The 27,806-nt window shown below is 34.4% G+C and overlaps 1 long non-coding RNA gene across 1 annotated transcript in view; it reads left to right on the top strand.

Moving 5' to 3' along the window:
- Positions 1–27,806, top strand: part of LOC148758418 (uncharacterized) — a 247,689-nt gene that overhangs the window by 95,224 nt on the left and 124,659 nt on the right. Inside the window, exon 2 of the long non-coding RNA XR_016020990.1 lies at positions 21,180–21,322. This is a non-coding gene — a long non-coding RNA (uncharacterized LOC148758418). The remainder of the gene's footprint in view (positions 1–21,179; positions 21,323–27,806) is intronic.

Raw genomic sequence — 27,806 nt, 5'->3', positions numbered from 1 at the left:
TATAAACACACACAATTTATACACACACACACACACACAGTGGAATATTTAACCATAAAAATGAAGGACATCCTGCCATTTGTGACAACATAGATGGACCTTAAGGACATTATGTCAAGAGTGAATTAAATCAGACAGAGAAAGACATATACTGTATGATTTAACTTATATGTGTAATGAAAAAAAAAAAAATAGCCTAACTCATAAAGACAAAGAGTAGAAAAGTGTTTCACAGGGGCTGAGAAGTTTGTGTGTGTGGGGGGGGGAGGGAAATTCTGGTCAAAGGGTACAAACTTTCAGTTATAAGATATGTAAGTTCTGGGTATATAATGTGTAGTAGGGTGACTGTGATTAACAATACTATAGTGTACACTTGGAAATTGTTAAGAGAGTAGATTTTAATGTTCTCACCACAAAAACAAAAAGGTAATTATGTGCCATGATGGAGATATTAATGGATCTTATTGTGGCAATCATTTTGCAGTATATAAGTGTGTCTAATCAAAATGTTTTACACCTTAAACTTACACAATATCATATGTCAATTATATCTCCATAAACCTGGGGAAAAAAAGAATTGAGTGGGAGTTTAGCCATCTGTATAGAACATTTCTTACTTTGTAAGTCTGGGTTTTAATTTAGCAAACTTAGTTATTATCTCTTGAGAATCCTATGAGGGTGGCTTAAAAAAGGTGGCATGCATACCAATAAAACTGTTTCTGTGTATTCCACACTATGTGATTGGCTCCTCAACCCACAGTAATTGTATTTATTTTGATATCTTTCCCATTGTAGCGATTATGAGTACCCAAGAAAAAGGAGACAATCAGTTTGCAGAAAAATGAATTATTGCCTACATAAGGAGTATTAATTACAGTGGTAACATTTGCATTGCAAAAACTGCATCTTTGGTATCTTGACAACAATTCAAGAGCAGTATTCTATATGTGTCCTATTGTGTTGAATTTATTTTTAAAATATTCTAGTCAAGAGAAAAATGAGAAATACTATATGTTCTGCTTAATTCCAAAGATACTGTTCTTTTGCTGGCTTCATATGATTTGTCTTTACTAGTATCCCAGTAACTTGCTAAATCTGTTGGCTTACTGTTAACAGTAATATAACTTTTCACATTGGACTCAGTAAAGAGTGAAGTATGGTTCAGTGGCCTGGCATTGTCTGGGACTTGGGATTGCAGAGTGAGACCATATGACCTAAGTTAAACCTTTTTGCTGTGATCTTTTAGTAATCATCTGCGCTACTAATGGCAAGAAAAGACTTAGAATTTTAATTTAATGTTATAGATTGCTTAACAGAGTTATTTCTAGGTCATTGTTTTATGTTATCCTTAAATAATTGTGTACATATACAGATTATCATTGTAAATATTTAGCCTACTTAGCCTGACATAACTAAGTACAATATCACGTCAGTAATACAGTGCTTGTTTGAAATGATCCCATCCTGCACGATCTCAGTTTTCAGTTATTTTCAATTTAGTGGATCAATTTAATGTGTGCGAGAATCTCTAACGGTTATGCTTTTTAAGTATAGACATACTTTTTGAATGTGAATCCCTGGTAAATCAGACATTTGCCTAGTGAGATTAGAAACTTTCTTACAGTAGATGAAAAAAAGGAAACATACATCATTTGATTTTATTCCAGAATTATATTGAATCATATTGGAACTACACTGCAGGGAAGCAGAGCCAAGATGGACATGTTCAAAAGAAAAACATCTTGTTTAGAATCTTTGGACTTGTTTGGGTGAAGCCTGTTGGGAGTAGGTAGGTGTAATTGAAGAAGAGAGACTGAGCTGTACTTTTCCCCGTGAGCTCTTTTGCCAGGGAGAAGAAATTAGACCAGTATCTTTGGGAATGGAGTTACCTACTGGTCAGTCACCACAGAGAAAAATGTTGCTGTGGAGAGAGACTTATATTCATTAATTACCCCCAGGAGAGTTTTTTAAAAAGCAGGTAGACATAAATTCATGTTTTGGCTTAACATGAATTGTTAACAATAGCATGTTTAACATGAGCAATGGTGTCTTCTCAATTTTTTTTTTCTGTGTGTGTGTGTGTGTGTGTGTGTGTGTGTGTTCCTGCTTGCACTAGCAACTCTCTTTTAGACCTCTAGACATTCTGTTTCCTTAACCCAATCCATTCTTTCTCTTTCTGAAGTAAATATTATTATTCTATCATTATTTCTATACTAGTTTTCAATAGGTTACAATTTTATTATTGTCGTTATTCAAGTTAAAATATGCTAACTAGCCATGGTTCAGGAGAATAGATGGGAGCATTCCTTAGCATAAGAATATCATGAGTAATACTGGGCCATATTTCTTCAAGACAGGCAATAAAGCATCAGTTGGAGAAAACATGATTGGTAATCCTGATGTTGAGTTCTAAAGGTTAGTGCCCATCAAAATATACGCAAGTTTGCTCACCTTCCTTATTTTGAACATGACATGAGAAATTAAAATTATTTTCAATCATTTTTTTCAATGTATAAAATACACTGGAGATAGTGTATATTCTCCCCACTGTCTTTATCACCTCATCCAGTTTGAGAAATGACTCACAGCTAGCTGAACTCAAATCCAGTGCGTATCACATTCTGGTGCAACCTGTTTAAACAGAGTGATTCTGAGATTTCTTCATAGATGGTGTCCCGCTGCCACACTTCTTGATTAGTATATGTCCTAAAACTAGTGAGGGAGTTAGGGGAGAAAAAATCGAGTGTAGCCACAAATGATTTGTACTAAAAATTGGTCATAATCAAAGATACTTAAATCTTTTCTCACAGGAAAATGAATGGCTTAAACTACCTTAACACTAAAAAAAAAAGGGGGTGGGGGGGAGAGTGAATACACACTATCAGATACGTGGACAGAGAAATAACTGCAGATATACAAGAGTATATATATTGAATATGGAGACTATTTTAATCAATTCTACGCAAAACTTTAGAATCCATAATGAAAATGGATAATTTTATAATAAAATTAAGTGATAAAATTCATCAAAGAATAAACAAAATCTCAACAAACTATTGCTGTATAAAAATTTTTAATTGTTTAAATAAAGAAGGGAAGAAGAAGGAAGGAAGGAAAGAAGGAAAGAAGGAAAGAAGGAAAGAAGGAAGGAAAATATGAACTGCTTCTCCTCGAAAATAACATAAAAACAAAATAGATCCTGATAATATATTCACTCCTGACTACTAACATAAATGTCAACAAGTTTAAACTTTAAAAAAAGAAATGAATATTACTGGTACAAAAATATGAACGTATGCCATCCAAACAATTACATAGTAATTTAACTTGTGAATATTGATTAAAAAACACAAAGTATAAAAATATTAAGCACATTAAAAATTCTTCTGAGAAAATACAAGAATACTTGAAGTTTTTGAAAACAGAGATCATATCTTCTCTTTGGATAAGACACTGACTATTTTAAGTAACACAAGCTCCTTGAATTACATCGTACACACTTAAAGTTATCAATTAAAAGATGAAAGCAGAGATCTGTGGGCTCCCACTTTGTTCAAGAGGTAACAACAGGGTCCAAAATTACTTCCTACTGTAAACAACCAGGAAAATGGATGACATATAATACAACTGTTTGCAGACATTGGACGATAGGCAAGGCAAGACGGTGATCAACCCTCTCCCCAAAAAAACAGAAAAACAAAACAAAACAAATAAAGTAAGCTCAAAATAGGCCTGGTATGTTGAGAGATAATTTCCATACTAGCACAGGGTATTTTATACAGGTTCGGGACACTACAAGAGTGTTACCAGAATTTAATTGCTTTTTAATATTGATGAATTATTGAAACAAATTACTAAAAAATAATATTAAGGATAAGTTTAAAAAAAACATTTGAAAGACCTATAAACTGATAACTTCAAAACATTGACGAAAGAGATAAAATTGAGATAAATTGAGAGAGATACATTTCCATGGATTATTAGGTATCTTTTAAAATTTGTCCCAAAGTCATTTATAGATTCAATATAATCCCAAACAAAACCCAGCAGGATTTCTTTATAAATTGATAAGCTGATTTTAGAATTTCGATAGTAATAAAAATGCTCATGAATAGCCAAGGAAATAATGAAAAAGAACAAAGTGAGAGATTTTACCTTATTTGAAGATTTAGTATATAAAAGGTAGTAAATAAGACAAGGTATTACTAGAGTAAGAATAGATACATAGATCAGTGCAACAGAACAGAGATTCCAAACATCAATTTATTATACATATGTATGAAGTTCACATCCATGCATATATAGTCAATTGGTTATCAATAAATGTGCCAAGGCGATTCAATAGGGGAAAGCATCTTTACAACAATGGTGCTGGGATATCTGGATGTACATATGAAAAATAAGAAACACCAAAGTTTACCTCCCAGGATAAATGAAAGTTAACTCAAAATAGATTATAGATCTAAACATAGACACTAATAATGTAAAACTTTTAGAAGGAAGCATAGGTGAAAAATGTTTTGTCCTTATAAAAGCAAACGTGTCTTATATAGAGCTCAGGAGGAAATAATCATAAAAGAGAACATGGTAAATAGACTTTTGTTAAAGTTGAAAACTCTGCTATTTGACAGTTAAAAGAAATTATTCCAGAAAATATATAAAAAATATTCTTCTATAATTCCATAATAATGACAGAAACCCAATTTTTAAAATGAGGAAGAGTTAGCCAGACACATCACAAATATAGATATGAAAATGGCCAATAACCATAAGGAAAGATACTCAACAACATTAGCCTTGAGGTAAATATAAACAAAATCTATAGATAGTCCTACTCACTCATTAGAATGCGCTAAAATTAAAACACACACAGTATAAAGTGTTGGTGAGGATGTAGAGTAACTAAAACTCATTTGTTACTGGTGGAGATTTAAAACGGTTCAAACAATTTGGAAAAGAGTTTCACAGTTTCTCAAAATGCTAAATAATGTACTTTTATGAAACAAGGTAATTATACAACTAAACAGAAGAGAAATGAAAAATATGTTTACACAGACTTGCATGTGGTTATTTAGAAAAACTTTGTGTAATAGCCAAAAATTGCAAAATCCCTAATACTGTCTACCAATAGATGAATGAATAAAGAGATTGTGATATACCATACAATGAAATAGCACTCAGGAACAAAAAGAAGCAAAATACTGGTAGGTAAAGCATCAAGTGATCGATCTAAAAACATGTCAGAGAACCCATACACAAATGAGCATATACAGTATCATTCCATTTATGTGAAACTCTAGAAAAGGCAAATTTAATCTGTAATGATAGAAAGCAGAGCAGCAGTTGCCTGGGGCCAGAGGTGGATGGTGATTGGAGAGGAATATTAAAGAATCCTTTGGGTGATGAAAAAATTTTCTATCTTAAATGTGGTGGTGAGTACATGGGTAAAACCCACTGAACTGTACAATTAACATTACTACATTTTATATAAATTACAACCCAATAAAGTAAATTTTTAAAATGAACAAGATGTTTTTTAGGAAATCACCAGAGGGATTTTATGCTGTATAAAAATAAACTTAATGTAGTTAGGAAAGCAATTGATAAAGTGAAAAGAAGAAGAGGTAAGAGACAGCTAATAGTACCAGATGTAACATTTCATAGCCATAATAATGATAACAGTTTGATGCAATGTATGAATGGATAAGAATAAACAGGCAGGGCTTTTACCATGTTTCTTTTAAATAATTAATTGAATGAGCATGAATATTACAAATAATACTCTACAGACAGGAGTTCAGAATTAGGTTTTGAGTTTCCTTAGTTTGTTCAGAGTAAAACAAATTTAAAAACGTGTCTAGTACCTTAAAAAGGCTCTATAACAAGAGAGAGTTTCAGGGTACATTTGTGCTCACTGTAAAACAGATCAATACAGATCAGGGATTATTTGCATGGTAGTCAAGTAGCATTTTTAAAAATTCTGGCTTATAGTGTGACAAAACTAAATTGTTACAATTCTTAATTTTTATCCTCTGTGTAAATAATTTTCCTTGTCTGAATATAGTGTAGCAACAAATATTTAGTATAACAAGTGGATTCAGATATCCCAGTTTTCCTTTAGGAAGACACCATGGCTTTTTTTGGATGTAGCTATATAACCCCCTTTAACATTAACAGTAAGTAGTATATACAACTTGAAGAGGTCAAAAATATTTCAAACCGTGAACTTTAAGGAAAACTCATTAAATTGCTGGAGAGGAGGGTACTAGGGTGGCTAAAAGATCGCTTCAAGGGAAAAGGAACCAAACTAAATTCCGAGAGTTACTGTTACTTGTGGGAAACCAGAATGCGTTCTTGCAGTCCTGTTTTTTGTAACTCAAGAAAGAGTCACAACGAAGAGTACTTGATAAGATGTTCAAGGTGATAGAGGAGAAAAAGAGACATTTGACTTTGGAGGTCCAGGCAAACATCTGAGATCTTTATTCTGGCATTGTCTGTGGTCTTCAAACACATAGGCCCACCCCAGCCTTGGGTCTTTGCACTTGTTAATCCTGCTACCTGGAAAGCTCTTCTCATTGATTACTTTCTAACTTTTTTCCCACCTTCACTCAAATATCTGCATACTCAGAAAGGCCTTTCCTGGTCACCTTATCTAAAACTGCAACCTGCCAACCACCACCACCATTTTTCACACCACACACACACCCTATTACCCATTTCTGTTTCATTTTCTCCTTTGCACTTTACATGGCCTGGCAAAAATTAGGTGACTAGATAGATGGATGAATAGATTGATTATATGTCTTTGATTGAGAGAGATATTTTCATGGATTATATATAATATAATTCCCCTTTATTGTCTGCCTTCCCTTCAGAGTAGCCTCATGAGGGCACAGACTTTGTATGATTTGTCATTGCTCTATCCCTAACACCTATAATGATACATGACACATGATGATACTTCAGCATTTGTTGACTGACTGACTAACCAAATGAATGAATTAGTGATGACTGAAGACTGAAAATAAGGGAAGAGCTTGAAGTTCAAAACTGCTGTGGGGTGGGAAGAAAATACAAATGATAGGATCATGGACTACTCTAGCCAGAGAACCCTGCTCGAACACTTTTAAAGTAATAAATTTGGGGTTAATAAAAAGTTTTTATTACACACTAGAACAGGTTCTATGTGAAAGTACCTTAATAAAATTTTGAATAAATCAATGAGGACAATGCATAATGGGCTTTAATAGAAATGGGTATCTTTCATAAATAACGCTAATCTCTGAATTGTCACTATGATAGATATTCCTGCAACTTTAAAAGAACATCTAATGCTACTGATAGAAGCAAATTCTTGGGCTAGATGAAGTATGATGCCCAACTGTGACAAATCCAACAAATCTATTTACTCAACACAATTTATTGAATAATGTTAATAAATAGCATACCTAGGCAATAATAAGAATTATTTTGGCATTCTTTTGCAAGAGGTGCTTCTGAAACAACCTGCATATTTTGAGTTTCAGAATTTGACTTTAGTACTTACGTATATCCCCTTCAGAGTAGATATCTATGCTTTTGATGTCTTAAGTGTTTGTGAAAACAATACAAAAACTAAAATAATAATTTACATTGGAATTAATTTAACCAATCCGTACAAGTTCTCACAATTAGGTTCGTGAACTTGTTGCAACGATGTTGCTAACCTTTTTTTATATCAGAGGGATTATTTGTTATGAATTTTTACCAACTGGAGAAACAACTAACCAAGTTTACTATTTGGAAGTGCTGAAAAGGCTGCATAAAAAAGTTAGACAACCTGAACTTTCACCAACAATTCATGGCTTTTGCATCAGGACAAAGCACCAGCTCACAGGGCACCTCTGTGAAGGAGTTTTTAGCCAGTAAACAAATAACTGTAATGGAACACCCTCCCTACTCACCCGATCTGGCCCCCAATGACTTCTTTTTTTACCTGAAGATAAAGGAAATATTGAAAAAGACAATTTGGTGATATTCTGGACATCAACAGCTCTGATGGCCAATCCAGAAAGAGTTCCAAAATTGCTTTGAAGGGTGGACTAGGCACTGGCATCGGTGCATAGCTTCCCAAGGGAAGTACTTCGAAGGTGACCAGTGATATTCAGCAATGAGGTATTTAGCATTTTTTCTAGGATGAGTTCACAAGCTTAATTGCCTGACTGTATAGTTACAAGAAAGATAACATAAATAGATCTTCATCCATTTTCATCACCTTGATGTTGCATCAGTTTTATGTACCCTTTTTTACTCCAAATTTACTCTACGTCACACAGTGGTTTGGGTTTGAAATGTCACTGGTTTATGTTTTTTTGCTGTTTGCTGTGAAGTCTCTTCTAGTCTGCAATTGTCCAAAATTCAAAAAGTGAAATACAATTTTTCAACAGCTGTGGAGTAGCTTTAAATACTACCCTATTTATAATGTCTCACTGTATATAAATCTTTGTAATTAAAAGAAAGAAAAAAAGAGAAAATGAACATAACTAAGATCTTTGCTTTCACATGTTACAAAATGTCTGCAATACTTAGACATAACCTAGCAAATTATTTTTGCTTTTTAGAATTTGAAAAATTATAGAAAACACATCTATTTTAGCATAAAATTAATGTTTTCTAGGACAAACACTCTAAAATAAAGTCCCTGTCCCAAGGCAGTCATTTTATCTATAACACATTGCATGTATTATTTTCCTACAAAATCTACCCCCACATTGCATTCCAGCTATTTATTTTTCCTACATGATACACAAGGTAGACATTATGCTAGAAGCTAAGAAAAAAAGATGAATGATACATTGTTTTATCCAGTCAAATAGTGTGGATTTTATATGATACAGAAAAGAAGTGAGGCTATCAAAAAAGACCTGTGGGAAAATTTATTTGTAAGGAAATATTTCAAATACAGAATGAAAGACTTATGAGGGGAAAAAAAGAACTTTTTTGTTAGCAACAAAACTGCATGACTTGAAAGAGATACTGGCTCTGGTTAACTAAAACAATATAATCGGAAAAAAAAAATAACTGTACATAATTATAAGAAATAATATAAGAAATAATTTCATAGATTACCAGATTAACATCATATACATTTTGACTATCTACTTTGAACCTTTTTCTTGGGAAAGTAACATAGTAATGTAATCCCCTCCCTGCCTTTCTGGAGGAATAGCTTATTTCTACATTGATTTGAGTTATTGTTTGTTTGTGACATATGTATATACATCAAGCAATGTAAAGTATGGATTTCATATTTTAAAAATGTATGTAATTGCCATCATATTGTACAGCATCTTCTACAACTTTTCTCAGTATTATGTTTTTAAAATTTATCAATTCATATACGTAGCTCTATCATTTATATGTATATCTATGGAGTATTCTATTGCAAGAATATGTCACAATTTATTTATCCCTTCTCCTGTTTATAGATATGTAGGTGGTTTCAATTTTTCTCTGTGCTGCTATAATCACTCACGTACATCTTCCTCAAGTCATGAGCTAGGGTTTCTCTGGAGCATATGCTTGTGAGTGAAATTGCTTGGTCTTAGAGAATGAAACCTTTAACTTGATTATAAATTAATAAACTGCCCTGTAAATTGTACTGGTTTATATCACAATCAATGCACTGAAAGAGTCCCCCTTGAAGTAATCAGAACTTCTCACAGTAGGTGATCCCACATTCTGGAAATTTGTGGGTAAGTTGTGGGTTGCCATAATGATTGGAAAGTACTAACCTCATTAGGTGGGTATGGTCAATGCAAGATGAGTAACAATGCATGTGACAGTCTCCTATGAGAAGAAGTATTCTGTTTCTCAAGGAATTTTTGAAATATAACTGGACATACATGAAGATAAACAAAACAAAACAAAAAAATGAAATATGTATAATAATCAGAGCTATAACATGAATTAGTTTCTATACAAATCCAAAGAAATTTTGGCTTCATTTCAACCATGCTGAATTTGCAATGACTCAATCCACTGGTAAATTATAGAAAAATGCATTTTTTTTTTTTTCTTGTAGGGAGGTGTTGATATATATAAAAATCAGTCACTACTTAAAAAAAAAACAAAAAACACATTACTAATGACAATACCCATGGTCATTAAATCAATCCTCTACTAAAATTGTCAAGATTTGTCTGTTCTCACTGTTGTGCTTTTCGTGGTAATTAGATGCAAATGTCTGACATTATGCTGTCATGCCCAAACATTTATGTATTAAACTATATAATCATATTATAAATTACTTTCTTTTATTCATTCTTTTATATTTGAATTATGATATTATATTCTATAATAGTATGACATGATAGTATTGGGTTTAAAACATATATATATGTATACATATGTGTGTATATATATATATATACACACATACATATATATAAAATATTACCTATGAGTTTTATATTAGGCTGCTAAAAGGAACATTATGTCCAACACATAGTATTGACTGACATTTTAAATTTTGCAAATCAAATGGAGGTAAAATATCTTACTTTTTTTCATTTTCCTGATAATATTTAGGTAGAACATCTTTTCATATCTTTAATGAACACATTTTCTATTTTATGTATTCTGTTCATAAATTTTGAATTGTTTGTCTTTGCCTTACTAATTTCCTAAATTTTTAACATAGACCAGAAAATAATCATTTGTCACTTAGATGCATTATAATATTTTGCTGCCATTTGTTGCCCTTTAACTTTATCACGTCTTTTTTTCTGAGAAGTCTAAATGTTATTGTATTTTATTAGGTTTAAACTATTCTAAGACTTAACTGAAAAATTAATATTATCTGGGATATTTTTTCCAGGAATTTGTATTATATCTACATATCTTTGATTTTCATTTATTTTTACAATTTTGAAGGAAATGCTAAGTTGAAGTGGGACATTTTATGTATGTTGTTTCTCTATTTTTCTCACTGTTTCATCCTCCGTTTTATATTACCTGTCTTTGTCTCATGATTTTGGCTTTGCCCCCTCCTCCTTGGTCCTTATACTTGTGATTCAGATCTCTTTCCTGTTAAGCTGTTAGGTGTTTGCACTTCCTGTCACCCAGCCAGCTGTAGTTTGTTGCATTTTCTGATCACATAGCTTTGATCTTGTTCTCATGCTTCTCTATAGCGTTTTTTGTTTGTTTGAATTCTTTTTCTTTAAAGATTTTTATTAAAATATAGCTAACGTGCAATATTATATTAGTTTCATGTTCACACAATAGTTATTCAACCTTTATATATCTAAAGAAGTGATCACTATGATAAATCCAGTGACCATCTGACACTATACTATGCTATCACAATATTATTGACTATATTCCCCATGTTGTACATTACATCCCCGTGACTTATTTGTTTTATACCTGGAAATTTGAACCTCTTATTCCCTTTCACCTTTTCCCCCTTTTTAAATTGTAGTTGACCTCCAATATTTTATAATAAATTCAGCTGTACAGCATAATGGTTAAGCATTTATATACTTTAAGAAGTGATCCCCCCCTGTCTAGTCTAGTACCCACCTAGCACTACACATAATTATCATATTATTGATTATATTCCCTATGCTTTACTTAGCATTTGTGTGACTACGAATATGTACCATGCCACCGCAGATGGCGAGAACCCATTCCCTCCATGGCTTTTCACCTTTTTCATGCTGTTCCCAGCCCCCCTATCATCTATTACCCTAATAAATCTAGTACCCATCGGAAACTATACATAGTTATTACAATATTATTGACTATATTCCTTATGTAATACCCTACATCCTCTTGATTACTTTGTAACAACCAATTTGTACTTCTTAATCCCTTCCCCTTTTTCACCCATTCCCAATCCCTCTCCAGTCTTGCAACCATCAAAATGTTCTCTGTATCTATGAGTTTGTTTCTGTTTTGTTTGTTTATTTTGTTTTTATATTCCACATATAAAGAAAATCTCATTGCATCTGTCTTTTGCTGTCAGACATACATCACTCAGAACAATAACACCCTTCAGGTCCATCCATGCCACCGCAGATGGCGAGAACCCATTCCCTCCATGGCTGAGCAATATTATGTTGTATGTATGTATCATATACTGTTTATCCATTCATCCATCAGTGGGAACCCAGGCTGCCTCGACATTATAGCCATTGCAAACAGTGCTACAATGAACATACAAAGGCACATCTCCTGGAAGTAGCATTTTAGGTTTCTTTGGATAAGTACCCAAAAGGGCTTACTGGGTCCTTCTTTGTCACTTGTTATAGCCTTTGTTTTAAAGTCTATTTTGTCTGATGTAAGCATTGCTCCCACAAATTTCTGTTTGTTTGTTTGGTTGTTTGTTTTCATGAAACATAATTTTCCTATCCCTTTACTTTCAGTCGATGTGTGTCTTTTGATCTGAGGTGAGTCTCTTATAGGCAGCATATCTAAGGGTCTTGTTTTCTTATCCATTCAGCCACCCTATCTTTTGATTGGAACATTTAATCCATTTACATTGAAAACAATTTTTGATAGATATGTAGCTATTGCCATTTTATTATTCATGTTTGTTTGTTTGTTTGTTTGTTTATTTATTTATTTATTTATTTAGTTGTCTTAAAGAAGTCCTTCTAACAATCCTTGTAATACTGGTTTGGTGATGAAGAACTCCTTTAGCTTTTTCTTGTCTGGGAAGCTCTTTATCTGTCCTTCAATTCTAAATAACAGCTTTTCTCTTGCTGCTTTTAAGATTCTTTGTCTTTAATCTTTGGCATTTTAATTATGGTGTGTCTTGGTGTGGGTCTTTTTAGGTTTATCTTGTTTGGTACCCTTCACTTCCTGGGCTTGTATGTTTTTCTTCATCCAGGTTAGGGAAGTTTTCAGTCATTATTTCTTTAACTAGGTTTTCAATTCTTTGTTCTCTCTCTTCTTCTCTTTGTACCCCTATAGTACGAATGTTGGTATGCTTGATGTTGTCCCAGCAGCCCCTTAAACTATCCTCATTTTGTGAATTCTTTTTTATTTTTTATTTTTGCTGCTCTGATTGGTTGCTTTCTGCTACTTTATCTTCCAAATTGCTGATTAGATCTTCTGCTTCATCTACTATTGTTTTTCTCTAATGGATTCTTCATTTCAGTTATCTTATTCTTTATTTCTGTTTTTTTTTTTTAATGTTTTCTATATCCATCTTTATGTTTCCTGTCTCTTTGTCAAAGTTCTCCCTGAAATCACTTAGCATCCTTATAACCAGTGCATAGAACTCTGCATCTGATAGATTGCTTGTCTCCATTTTGTTTAGTTCTTTTTCTGGAGGTTTGTTCTGTTCTTTTTTTTGGGACGTGTTTCTTTGTCTCCCCATTTTGGCTGCCTACCTCTGTTTGTTTCTATGTAGGGCTGCTATGTCTTCCAGTCTTAGTAGAGTGGCCCTATGTAGTAAGTGTCCTGTGGGTCCCAGTGTCACAGTCTCCCTGGTTACCAGAGTCAGGTGCTCCTGGTGTGTCCCTTGTGTGCATTGCGTGTGCCCTCCTGGTGTAGTTGAGACTTGATTTCTGTTTCCACGTCACTGGGCGGGACTGACCCTCCGGCTGATTTGTTGTGACTGGCTGTGACTACAGTGAAGGAGCAATTGTGTAGGAGTTGACCCTAAAGATAAGGATTCCCTTTGGTGGGGCTCTAGTGCCTACCCAGTGCGCCCTTTGGGTGTGTTGTCCTTGGAGGTGGTTAGTGAAGCTCTGGCCCAGCCCAAAGCTGGCCTCTTGCCATACCCTCTGGGAGGGAACCTACTGCAGGCCAAGTTCAATTGTAGTCTTTGCCCTGCTTTGGGCAACCTGGCATGAGGCACAAAGAAATCCAGAAATGGCAGCTGCCCGCACAGTGCTTGGAAGTTCTTTGAGAGGCCAAGCCACGAACGAAAGCTGGCAGTTGCTTATGCCAGGCATAGGGCTGCTCAGTCAGAGGTATGGGGCACAGCGAAGTGAGATGCTACTTGTTTGGGTTTATTGAAGCTTTGAGAGATTTTGGGAAAGTCTGTAGCATGAGCCAAGGCATTCTGTTTATATGGAAAAACCACTGGAAGTAGCTTCAGTGTGTCCAAAATTTGGGTGGGGCATGGTATCAGGGAATCACTAAGGCAGGGCAGAAGAAAGGTAATAGCCAGTTTGATGAAGACTCAGATATGGCGTCTGCTTGTACCTGCACACAGGCTCAATAAAGAAATAATGACCTCTGCCACCTCCTCCATCCAGAAGAAAGCTGCCCCCTAAGCCCTCAGCCTGAGCTGAGACATCTCAATTCCTCCTTGTATGTCCTTGGAACCCCCAGCCCCAACCATTGAGCTGCTGCCCCAGCACTGGAGCTCAGAGTGCATCTCTCTGCGAGTAAGTCTATGTGTAGTCCCTTTAAGAGGAGTACCTGGGAGTGCAACCACTCTCCATCTCACTCAGCCACAATCGGCTGGTTTTCAGAGCCAGAAATAATGGAGACATCTCTCCCCAGCCCCAAAACCCTGGGCTGGGGAGGTGCTGTGACCCTTCGGTCCTCAGGAGGGGACTTCCTCCCTAGAAATATACCTCCCAATTTTTAATGATTACACGCATATGTGGGACCAGTCCATTCCATGTCTCTGCCCTTCCTACCAGTCTCGAGGTGGCTTCTTCTGTATATCTGTAGTTGTAGGGCTTCCATTCAGCTAGACTTCAAGCAATTCTCAATAATGGTTGTTCTGTGGTTTAGTTGTAATTGATGTGGCCCTGTGGAGGCTGAGGCTCCTTGGAAACTGCCCCGTCTACATTCTTAAGTTTGCTTTTTCAAGCTGATTTCAGTGTAGACTATTCTGACCCCTGTCATCTGGGTGGCTTCAAGCAAATGATCAAGTACTGAGTATCACTGCAATTATCTATTCATAGTCTTGGAAACCAGCAGGACTGACTCCATAGCTGTGTTCATCTGTTCCATTCCTGATCCACAAAAGTATGTAATCTGGTTTTGGAGCCTGGTTAAGTGCTTTAGTTGTTACCATTGCTATTGTTTACACTTTTATATTTTCCGTATCATTGCTATGTGCTTTGTCTTTGCCTCCAGTTGCAAACTTACTACACTCTTTAATAGAATTTGAAAACTCATTTTGAGACAAAGGAGATAGATTGTACATTTGGTAAATGTCACATGTTAAAACATATATCTACTCATGATGAGGAAGATATATCTCAGGCTTATGAACAAGCATAACTCTACTCCTTTCCTGAGGCAAGACTGTAATTTCTTAATAACAACCCAAGGTTTCAAGTTAATGGAGCTGCCACAGAGGTAGTGAGTATAACTGAGACCCCCTAAGTGTTTATGTGCTCTTGTCTTACCTATTTATTTTCATTTGTGAGTCTAGTTTGAAAGTGATAATTGTTTAATTGTGCATATTGGCTTTTTCATTTTCAAATTTAACGTTTCACAATGTTTTTAATCTAAAACAATGCCTCATGCTGTGATAATCAACATGATAAAATGTAAAAATAAATAAATAGCTCACATTTAAAAGATTCCTTTTATCTACCAACAAGTCCTATCTGCTGAATGTAAACTTAATTGCAATATACTTCCTTAATGGTCTCCTTTAATTGGTTACCCTGCTATGGTATCTTTGGAAAGATGAAGTTCTATAACAAAGCATTAGTGGTTAGTTCTTATAAAGAAGCTTGTAATTATCAGAACGCATATAAATAACATTTTTCAATGTTTAACCATAAAGTGAAAATGAATATACTTTGCTTTTCCTTGAGTTGAATTTCTATTTACAATGATATTAAAATTTATAACAAAGAGAAGATGGCTGACAGAAATCAGAACAATTTACAAAATACCGTAACATACAGGAAACTTTACCAAGATTTTCAGCCTCCTTCAATTTTTCTTGACCAGGTGGGGCTTTGAAATGGCAAATTCTTTGAAGACAAAAATTTCTCAGTTTAACCATGAGGTCCATCCAACCTAGTACTCTATTCAAAGAGGTCAATAAACACTTGCCCGATTAAAGGGTGAATTGAGCACAGTTTCTTCTATACACTGACGCAGAACTATACGCTATCACTTTCTTTGTTCCTTTTACTTTTTAAACATTTTAATATTCCAAAAATAAAACGATTTAATGGATCACTAGAAATGATTAAGCATTTAAAAATAATAATTTGCATATTTAAATCACATGTACTTTCTGTCAAGTTAATTATTACTTAAATCACCTTTCCATTCCTTTGCCAACACATTCTCCAATCTAGCCTGGAGGGGCCTACTATCCTAATGTATTCATAAGTCATGCATTTTTTTGCTTTAAACTTTACATGAATATTCTGTTTTTACCATTCTGCAACTTTCTCTTTTTCAGCCAACATTACAATTTTCAAAGTAAATCTATATCTATACAAATAATACTTTTTTATTCATTTTTTCAATATGTGCAAATTATAAATTCTCCCGCAATGGGTATTTTCAAACTTTTGGTATTGCAAAGACATTCTCCAAAGTCATGAAAACTGGAAATACTATACCAAGAGTATGTGAAAACTCCTGATTATCATATCCTTTCTAGCCCTTTACAGAGTTGCACAACCAAAGGTCAGTGACTAGGTTTCTATATAAAGTCAAGTCTATCCCAATTTGTGATCGATAAAGCTTGTTTTTATCTTCTTTTATTTTCCTTTTAAATTTCAAAACATACGTCTGCCTTTGCCCCATATTAAATATCATCTTATAGTTCATATTCATTTATTTATTATATATACATTAATGTATCATACATTCTATAAGATTTGTTATAAATTCATTGACATAACTGATTATGCATTTAGGTTGTGTGGGGGTAGTTCTATTATAGGATTTTTCTCATCTTTAAGTAAGTTTTTCTAGGTCAGTGAATTCTGATTATTTTCTCTTTCTTCTAAACATATCTTTCCATCTTCTTTTGGAGTCATCTCAAAATTCTAAATAAATAATATATTTCCTTTTGAGTCATTCTGATGGGTGATAAAGCTATTTATCAACATTTAGCAATATTGTTTCTTACTGACTTTTTGTTTTGTTTTGTTTAGTTTTGTTTTGTTTTGTTTTGTTTTGGTAGTCAACTATGATTTGAGCATGTGGTCCAGATCATACATCCCTCACTAAATTAATATCTAAAGACTTTCTGAGATCTTTATGAAATGTGCTAAATTAGACAGATTTTGAGATCTTGGTAAAATATTCTAAATATGCTCTGATTTTTTACACAGTGGAGATGACATATTAAACAATCAACTCCCTGCTTTTAACTCCATGAAATGGTTTATATGAAGCTTTCATTCTAATCCCTCTAAAAGCAATGCAGGGTATGAGAAGCCTCATTGTAGTGAGATGAGTGTTTTTCAGATTGCATCGTGTCAACCTTTCCCGCAGAGTAGCTCCCCTCCGTTTTCCCTAAATCTTTAATTTCTCAGATTCTTTGCTTCCTCTTTCCTGACAAAAGGGAGAAAGAAGGAAGTTATTCTTGGCAAACAGTGTGCCAAAAGTAATTATTATGTCTTATTTTCTGCTATTGTATAGGTACATAATACCCATAGTCTTAAAAATTGGACAAATCCCCCAGACTCAATTAAACTGTCATAGATAGTCTTCCATAATTCCATTTCCATTGTTACACTAATCAGAACATGTATACGAGAAAACAAGGAAGGAGATGGTTTCTTCTGTATCAGTAAACTGCTCTGTTCTATGTTAGTTGCTGATGGCAGATTCATAATTATATGACTGAAAGGATTAAAGGTTTATAGATATTAGGACCATATGAACAGAAAATAACTGCAGTGGCTACATCAACTGATGTCTGCTCAGCTTTATGATAACTGGTACAGATCCAAAAAATCTAGTCAATAGACGTCTGCTTGTTGCCAGTTGCTGAACTGGACAGATTCAAGCTTTAAATAAAAATAAATCTACTCAATATTATTTCAAAACATCTTGTCAATTAAGTAAAACAACAACAGAAAAGAGTAAGTCAATTATTTTTCTAGACTGAATTTACTGATGAGCTCAATCAAAATATCCATTCATTTTCTCTTCCATTCCACACATGTTAATTGAGAGTTAAACTGTGCTCAACTCACACTCAGCAATGAACAAGACAGACGAGCTCCTGCACACACATAGCTCTTGGTTTAGAAGTGGGACAGATTCCAGAGTATTGCTGGGGTTTAAAACTGAAGGTTTTACAAAGGCTATCTTTAAAACACGACTCATTCTTAGATTAAGAACGGTAATACATAACATATTTAAAACTATATAAATATGTTATCTTATTATTCTGAGCTTACATTTGCTGCAAAACTTTAATGCTGTAGTACCCAAAATGTAGTCCTCCAACTAGCAGTGTCAGCATCATGTGGAAACGAGTTAGAAATACAAATCCTTGCGCCTCACCCTAGACCTACTGTATGAGAAATTCTGATTCGGATGCACGCTAAAGTTTGAGCAACAATCAGTGTGTATCAAAGTCCCGGAGAGGGTTTATTGCATTACAGATCACTGGACCTCATGACCAGAGTTTCAGATTCAGTAGGTCTGGAGTGGAGCTTGATAATTTTCATTTTTTACGAATTTCCAGGTGATGCTGAGCTGGTGGTCTGAGGACCACACTTGAAGAGCCATTGCCTTGTTGGATATCCATCTTGAATGAACATTGCATGAAAAAAATCATCCAGAAGGGTCAAAAAACACCAGTGCTTGGACTGTACCCCAGATCAATTAAAGCAGAACCTCTGCAGGTGTGGCCCAGACTTGGTATTTAAAAAGCAAATTCCACGTGATTCTGATGTATATCCAGGGTAAAGGAAGCAAGCATGCTCTAAGAAAATCATTCCAGTCTCCCAGCGCTACTGGTCAGCACAAAAGTAGAATGTTATTCTTCTTAGTAAAGACCATTGGGAATTTGAAGCCGAACTCATTTTAAGCTCTTTCTACATAATGCTCCCCCCAAAGCAATAGTAAAATGAAAAAAGAAAAATCAATGAAACATATTATCTGGCATTATCTAGGTCAAAATAATATATTAAAACCCTAGGTACTTTGCAGAATTCAACTTAATAAGCAACTCTCAACTATATTGAAACTTTTTCCAACTGGGACATGTTGTAAATACAACTCTAATAGTTTTCATTTTTTAAGAAGACATGAATATGAGTTGTGGCATAAACCTTAATCACAGTTTTTCATCTTGGGTTGTGGTGGAATAGAAATGCAAAAATATTTACTTTATTGACATACTGAAATAAATAATAAATCCTTGCCTGGCAGTGGGGCCATTACATCCACCTGTTCTTGGAAAAAAGAGCAAATGGCAGTTTAGCTAGGGGAGCTAATTCTTGCTGTGTCTGGGAAGCTGGGGCCTCTCTTATCAGAGTCTTCCATTCTGCAGGGAGCCAGTGGGCTTTGAGGGTCTCTTTGTTTGTGATCTTAGTCCTTTTTCATTAGAGTAAGCACCAGGCCTGTAAGTTGTTCTGTTCCCCAGACTAGTCAGTCTCCTGTGGCTTTAAAGCTCTCCAAATGCTACAAGTTCTCAACACCCCACCTCCCAACTCCCCTGCAGAATTTGTAAATGACAAGAAGCTAGAAAAATACAGATGGTGTAATTATATATTTTGCAGTTGATTAATCACCACAAAACATTAATCACATTTTGTATAACAATACATAATCAAATTCTTTATAGTAGAAATTAAGTTTCTTTCTGATAGGGAATGGATTCCTTTAGGATATAGACAGGGTTTTTCAGCATCTGTTTGGCTCCCATTCCACATCTGCATTTGATTTTTGTCTGCTTTAGGGCTTAGTAAAATGTGGCTTAAAGGTTGTTTTATGACTATAAATGTACGTGCTAATAGAAAAATTTGTTAAAAGAAAAATATTTGCACAAGTTAGATGCTATAAATATATTTTTTCTAGGCCATAACATTTTTTTTTTTAGTGATAACCATTGGATTTTGTTTTTCTAAAGAGTAAACTCACTGAAATCAAATGTGAATTATGTATGTACTATTTTCTTAATAGCTATTGAGGTGTCTGAATCTTGTAATTAGCTTTATATTCTTGAGTATATTATTTAGTATATGTGTAACTTCTAATTATATAATGTTTTTATAGTATACGTTCCTGAATTCTTTATTATTAAATAATTGTATTGACTGTATATGTCAATTTTTATATGTACATATATACTTATAATAATTTGCCAAATAACTATAATGTATACACATTATATATACTGTATACAAGCATATACAAACAATGTTGCCACACTCCTCTACTACTTGGAGCTCATAAACTAAAATTATTGTACTCCTTAGTAGTTCCAGTCACTCAAAAATTGTTATATATTTTTCATGGTATATATAAAGAAATATATATAGATTTATTGTGTATCTAGAAGACATTAAGAAACAATGATGTAGAGCCTCTGCTTTCAAATATTTAATTCCTTAATAGGAAGAACATATGCATAGGAAATAGAAAATTTTCCAAAGCAAGGTCTGAACAATAATATAATAATTTAATATACTTGAATACATGGTACGTATATGTGTATGGTGCTATACATATTACACCATGATTACACAGTTGGCCTGTAGATCTCAAATAGAAATTCTCGTGATGGTGCTATTCCAGCCCAATCTTGAGACATATGCATATTTATTACAGGTAGGTACACATATGTCAATATTAATTTATCTCTAAAATATTATTGGAGACAAAAATTTAAAGGAACATGAATTTAGGTTGGATTATTCAGATTAGAGAGAGGAATCATCCCAGTGTACTCAGATAACTGGAAAGACAAGGAAAGTGTGTTAGTAATAAACACATGGGTAGGCTAGAAAGGAGAATATGAAATGTCTGCAGAGAAAGTCCAAAGATCAACCTGACCAGAGTGGAAGAACCATGTGGAAGAATGGTTTAAAAAGGCATGATTATAATTTTTGCTAATAAAGAAATGACATGTGTGTCCAGAATTATTTGAAAGTCCCTTGACCACTGAGACTTGGTTACCAAGTATACCCCCTAGAGTGGTTAGGGGCTATACTAAGGATCTGAGTTTCATGTTAGTGAGACAGAGATGAAAGGCCATTGGAGAAACTAAAATGTCCTCTTCCCTGCAGGTACATATGGCCTCGCAGCCCCCCAAGAGCCTGTAGCCTGCAATTCCAAGAGACTTCCACAGCACCTCTGCTTGTCTGATGACATGGGCACCAGAGTCTACCCTTATTTCACATTCAGCTCTTACAGCTCTGCACACAGAAAGGTAAGCAGTGCAGACTTGATAACCTTGCCTTTGAACAAATAATTTGTCAGTCTATGTTGGGAACTGGGATGGTACTACTTCTGTGAAGCACTTTTAGTGCTGTGAAAAGTGGTATACAAATGAAATGATTGATGTCCTGTCAATAGGAACTTCAGGAAGAGGATCAGAGCAGTTTCTTTTGAAGTAGGGATAGAGGTTGGGGGCAGAGGGGGAAGGTGTTAGATTTTACTTTTCTATCTATCATAAACCCCAAAGCATCATTCCAGCAAGAAAAGAACCTGGTATCTGAACAAGTCAGAGCACAATTTCTTAACAGTAGACACATCCCGGTGAAAAACACAAAAGCTGGATTTGTAAAAATACATTCATGAGGATTTTATTGTAAATTTTTTCCATCACTGGAATGATGTTGGCTGAAATGCTTACATATCTTCAAGCATTTTTTTTTTTTAATGCCTCCATTTTTCATAGGATTTTAACTGTCTTTTTAAATGGTCAGATTACCATCCCTAAGGACATACTGCTGTGAAAAATATTAAGATAATTTAGCAAATTGCTGGATAGAAAATTAGTATATACAATAAATTGCATTTCTGTAAAATAGATATATTGGAAAAATTTTTAAAAATGCACTGTACAATCACAATGAATTGAGGATAAGTATGCATCTTTTAAAAAAATACATAATTTGCAAGCCCCTTATGAAAAAATGCATAGATATTTATTGGAAGACATTAGAAAATATTTAAATAAGTGAAATCATATACAATGCTTGTAGATAAGAGGATGTAATTATTGGGGGAAAAAACACTGTCATTTTCCCCAAAATAATCTATAGCTTCAATACAATTACACTAAAAATCCCACAAGCATCTTTTTCTTTTTAATGATAAGTTGATTTCTAAAATGCATATGGAAGAACAAAGTACTATAATAAATAGTACATTCCAGGTATGAAGCATGGTCAAAATGTTACTAAATATCAAGATTTATTGTGAAGGTATAGCAATTAATCTAGGGGGGGATATAGAGGTGAGATAATGCAAAGAAAGAGGCCTACAAAGTTAGAAAAAGACACACATGTCCAGGGAACTTGATTAAAGACCAGGTACACTGCTGGGTAGTGGGGGAGAACGCAACATCTTCAGTATATTTTGCCAGGACAATCTCATGTCCATAAAAGTTTATTTGGGTCTCTACCTAACACTATTAACCGGGATCATCGATAGTTTAAATGGGTAAAAATGTAAATGTAAATGTCTAAATTATAAAGACAAAATTATAAAATAATACAGAAGAATATCTTAAAGAGAATGGCATAAAAATAATTTCTGAATAAAACCTAAGAAATGCCACCATAAAAGAAAAGATCAATAAATATGAATATATTGAAATTAACGTTCCTGTTTCTCCAAAAGGTTATTAAGCAAATAAAAAGATACACCACAAACTGGAGGAAGATATTTCATACACAAATAAGTAATGAAGATTAGGTCTAGACTGTATAAAGAACTCCTATTACTTAATGAAAAAATTATTTTTAGAGGGAGTTTAGAGAAAAAGATTTTTGAAACACACATACACATACAGTGGGCTATCAACTGACATTTCACAGGAGAGGAAGGAGAAATATCACATGATCATATGAAAAGACTCCCAATTTGTCAATAATCAGCACAGTAAAGTTAAATCTCTATAAGGGGGTAATTCATGTCCAACACACTGGTAGAAAATCGATAGAAAGCAGGCAAGTGTTGCTGTGTGGGGCAACTGTTTTTTACATACTGCTGGTGGGAGTGAATATTGATACAATCACTTTGGAAAAAAAAAATTGGCATTTTTATTAAAAGAGATGATTTTCACACCTTGAGACCCAGCCATGCCATTCTTAGTTATGTATCCTAGAGAAATCCTTACCCAGGTGCACTTGGGGACATGCCCAAAAAGATACATAGTAGCACTGTGTATGCTAACACCAAAAATATTTGGTCCTTCCAAAAGAAAATGATAATCACATTGTATGTTCATACACAGTAATTCTCTAAAACAGTGAAAAAATAAATAATCCAAAGCTATGGTGCTGTCTCATCATAGAACATCTGTATCCATATCTGTAGCTATGAAAACTAGCATACAAATTTATCTATTTATTTTTTTAACATGAATTCTATATTTGGTGCATACTTTTCTCTTTGGGGATAGATTACCATATTGTTTAGATATGAACTTCAAACTGAGACTCTTCCTTGTGCGAGTCTATATTGTTATAAAATAAAGGCAGGAGAAGTCCTTGGCTGTTAGCTGTTTGAACCTCAGCACAGTGTACGTATCTCTTTCACAGCATCCCTGGCTTCTGGTTACTTTCATTCCAGTTTGTCCTGTGCATTCAAGAAAGACATCACAGGGTATATATTTTTTTCTAATTGCAAGACAGCTCTGTTGCTAATAACGAAGAGCTGCAACTGTATAATTTCCATTCCTCCTATCTTTATACGTCCAATGTGACATCATATTCTCATTGCTAAATCTACTTCCTCTAAATCTTCCATGTATGTGAGATTGTCTGCTTGACCCCACAGAATTTGAATCATATTTCTCCTATTCTGGATTATCTTTAGTTGTCTTGAAGAGAATGCTCAAATCTAGTTCCATAACTTCAGAAGACAGCTAAGCAACTCCAAAAACAATTGTAGGATTTGGCAGCGTCTTTAATCTGGGTGCTATATATTTATCCATTCTGGCGTTATATATTTATCCATAATCTGGGCGTTATATATTTATCCATTCATTCATCCAGTGATGAGGAATTAGAAACAAAATCCAAACACAGTCCACACATTCACAATTTAGGATCTGTATGAGCTTGATAGGATTTGGAGATGAAGGATATTTTTATTGAATTTGTCCAAAATTATACTAGCGTTTTTATCAAAGAGGACATTTTAAATTCTAACTGGAGAGTTTAATTCTATTTGCTAGAACAGTCTATACTACAGATGATGTAAATAATTCTGTCTATCACAGAGTTACTAGGGAACAGGCTGTGAGTCATAAATTTATTTACAGGATGTTTACTGGGTAATAATTTTAGGAACAAATCCTTTAAGAAGTGAGGGAAGCAGAATTGGGTTGAAGGAGAAGTTAAACTCTGATGCAGTTTCAACAGAGCCCTTGACAAACCTCATGGAGCGTTCTGGAGCTCAGATGGTTGGTTCTTCAGAGCTGTCTTGACTCAAGGTGCAAATACAAGGTGCCTTCGCGTTCTGACATTGAATAGTTATTGGATGTGTGCTGACTCCCTTCATCATAGGACAGCTTCTAGAAAAGAGAATGCTACAGGGAGCTAGGAAAGTGAGAGTTGTGATCCTGAAGGAGGGTTTGGCCACACCACAGTGTTTATTCACTATACTGGAATAATACAATTCATTTAGAAAAATGCCACAGGTTACAAAATCAAAACCCTAAGGACAACTAATCAGAAACAGTGGACTAGGCTTTATGCTGTAGCAACCAACAATTTCCTTCTTTTCCTTTTACCTTTTTCTCTCTAAAAGCCTCTCCCTGAGCTCCTCTCAGTGGAGCACCACTTTCAGGTTGGTGCTGCCTGATTCAAATTGGTTTTTGCTCAAATAAATCTTGAAATTTTTAATATGCGCCATTTATCTTTTAAGAGTTCACACTGAAAAAAATACATAAATTATATTCTTAATAAAGATTTTGACATTTTACTTGGATTGTCTCAGCTACTTCTTATTATTTTGAGAACTGTTGAATAGCTTTTGAAATTTTTAAAAGGTTAAACATGTTTAGCTTTGTAGTCCTTGTTACAGGAACTAGAAAGAGGTGTAATGACAAACACCACTGTTTATTTTGTCAAAAATTACTATAAAATGCCTCCAAATAAAAACAGTGGTTATCTGTGGATGCAGGAGAATAGATTATTTTTAGTTTCCTCTTTGTGCTGTTTTGTATTCCATAATTATTTTCATTGTACATGCATTATTTTTACATTAAGAAAAATCAGTACAATTTGTTACATTTAGTATAGAAAAATGCTAGGAATAATACCCTATAGCAACATACACTTACTTCATTGATTTGTAGAAATCTATATTATCGGAATTAACTTATTTGCCTGATGGGAATGTGTTTTTTTGTCCAGTTCTACACTCTATGATTCCAAAGAATGTTTAAGTAGCAGAGTGCTATTATTTCATTATGTTTAAGTATTACCCAAATAATATGTATTAGTGAGAATAGATTAAGTTTATACTGATATAAAACATAACTACCAAATCTCCGTGACTCAATATTTCTCTTTCACACAGCTCTGTGTGTGTGTGTGTGTGTGTGTGTGTGTGTGTGTGTGTGTGTTCTCTCAGGGCAGGGATGGCTTTGATCCATGGTACCCACTGATAGAGAAGTGAAACTGGTAGACCAAAGAGGGTCTTTTCAGCCAGGAAGTGAGACCAATTTTGGTCACTTTTCATAAGTCAGGACAGTCCACAAGGCTCACCTTATAGCAAAAAAAAAAAAAAAAAAAAGTGTAGCCTTTTTAGGGTTAGAAAAGAGGATGGGCTACTGGTGAACAGTATTACTGGAAATCAAATACGTTATTATTATTTTCTTTTTTCCTGGATTATAAAGGAATTCCAAATCTGGATGCCATCTTGGAAAAAATTGCTCTTCTGTACTTTTAATCGTATATTCTTGGTTCCCCATCAAATTAAAAGGAAAAAAAAAGGACACTCTTTGATTCCTTTGACACTTATCAAACACTGAGGATTAGAGGAGGGCAAATGAGAGATAATGTATGTAAAGTACTTTGACTAGCTCAGCAGGAAGGAGCCATCTACATTCAAGGCACTTTTAAAAAATATGCTGATGAAACAAGCTCTAGAAAGATAGAGCAAAAGAGAAAAGGCACAATTGTCACACACACACACCTACCCCCATCAATATCCCAAGGACCAAAAATAATAAAACTGTCCAATGTTGCCATCTCATGGTCATCCATTTCCAGAGGTTGACTGAATTCCAGGGCTTCAGCACCGATGGCCAATCCCACTAGATCGGCAGTATATTATAGAGGAAGACTCTACTTCTGACAAGAACATTATCTGCCTCAATAACTTTAAAAGTCCTCAGGATTAGCATCTCCTGTATTTAATCAGTGTCCACTCTGCTGTTGACTGGCTAGATTTGCATACGAAATATACCATACAAACAGGTAAATCCTCTTCAGTTTATGGAAAATGAGCTGTTAGAGAATAAAAACTCATCCCTAATCTGAAGAGATAAGATTTTGCATATGGAGTGGAGATGTAAATCTGGCATTTTGTGACAATGTGAATAAATCTCTTTACACAGAATTTCTGTAAGACTGGTAAAGGTAACAATAAAAAAGCCTGCACTGGGGAAAGTCTGCATGTTTCTTCACCCAAATGCTCATGTGATCCTAGGAAGGTTTCCTTCCCTTATATTGTATTATTATCTCCCTTCCTTATTTCTTAAACTGAAGAGATGACATTGGACTTTATTTAGAAAAGTCTATACTTTCTTGAGGATCCTTTTTAAATATCTGTAATTGAAAGAATTCTACTAGATAAGCATTAAAACGTCCTTCAGTGATCTAACATCTTTCATTTACATCATCACGGCAAGAACAGGCCAGTCAATATCACAAAATCAAATAAACATTTTGGTCACTTTTTGGTAGTCTGCCAAATTCCGAGGCCAGACTTATGCTTCAGGATAGGCTACTTGTTTTGAATGTTATGACACAACACCATCCTAAATTATGTGGTCACATTTAGGAACTTTATGATATTACCAAGAAACTTGTCTTTCTGTCATTGTGATTCTCTGAAACAACAAAGTTTTCTCTAATGAGCAGATTCTTGACACTGCTTAAGTGTATTTGGGAGTAAAATTTTTGCTCTACCCTTGTAGGTTCTTCCGACTGGTCTAATAATTCAAATAGCATAAGATGGATGAACAGGAGAAAAAATATAATTATGTATGTATAGGAACCTCACATAGACATGAGAGGGTCAAAAACAGTCAGGCAATTGAGGCTTCTATGTCTTCATTAGCTTCACAGAAGGGGTAGGGATATGGGACAAAGAGAAGGAAGGCAATTAACAGGGAGATGGGAAGAGAAAATTTTTGTCATGCCATGCAGAGATATGGGACACAGAGAGAAGTTTTATCTCCAGGCCCTTCCAATCTGCACCAAGCCCACCACATCTAGGCCATATTCTTTGTAGTTATCTCTGACAATCACTCTCTTCTTGCTGTGAGACCTCTGGTCTAAATTCTTTTAGGCAGTAAAGGGGGAGGTAAAAAGAAAAAAAAAGAAAAAAAAAGAAAAACTTCATGAGTCTTCTGTTTGTCATATATAATCAACCTAAAATAATGCTATGCCCACAAGACATAGTATTTTGGGGCAGCAAATTCTGCTCCCCTGTAAGTGCTATTTAGC

The sequence above is a fragment of the Rhinolophus sinicus genome, chromosome 4 (assembly GCF_057876585.1).
Source record: "Rhinolophus sinicus isolate RSI-liver-muscle chromosome 4, RSI-T2T, whole genome shotgun sequence".
NCBI classification, from domain to species: domain Eukaryota; kingdom Metazoa; phylum Chordata; class Mammalia; order Chiroptera; family Rhinolophidae; genus Rhinolophus; species Rhinolophus sinicus.
This window is presented reverse-complemented; position numbering and strand designations above follow the sequence as displayed.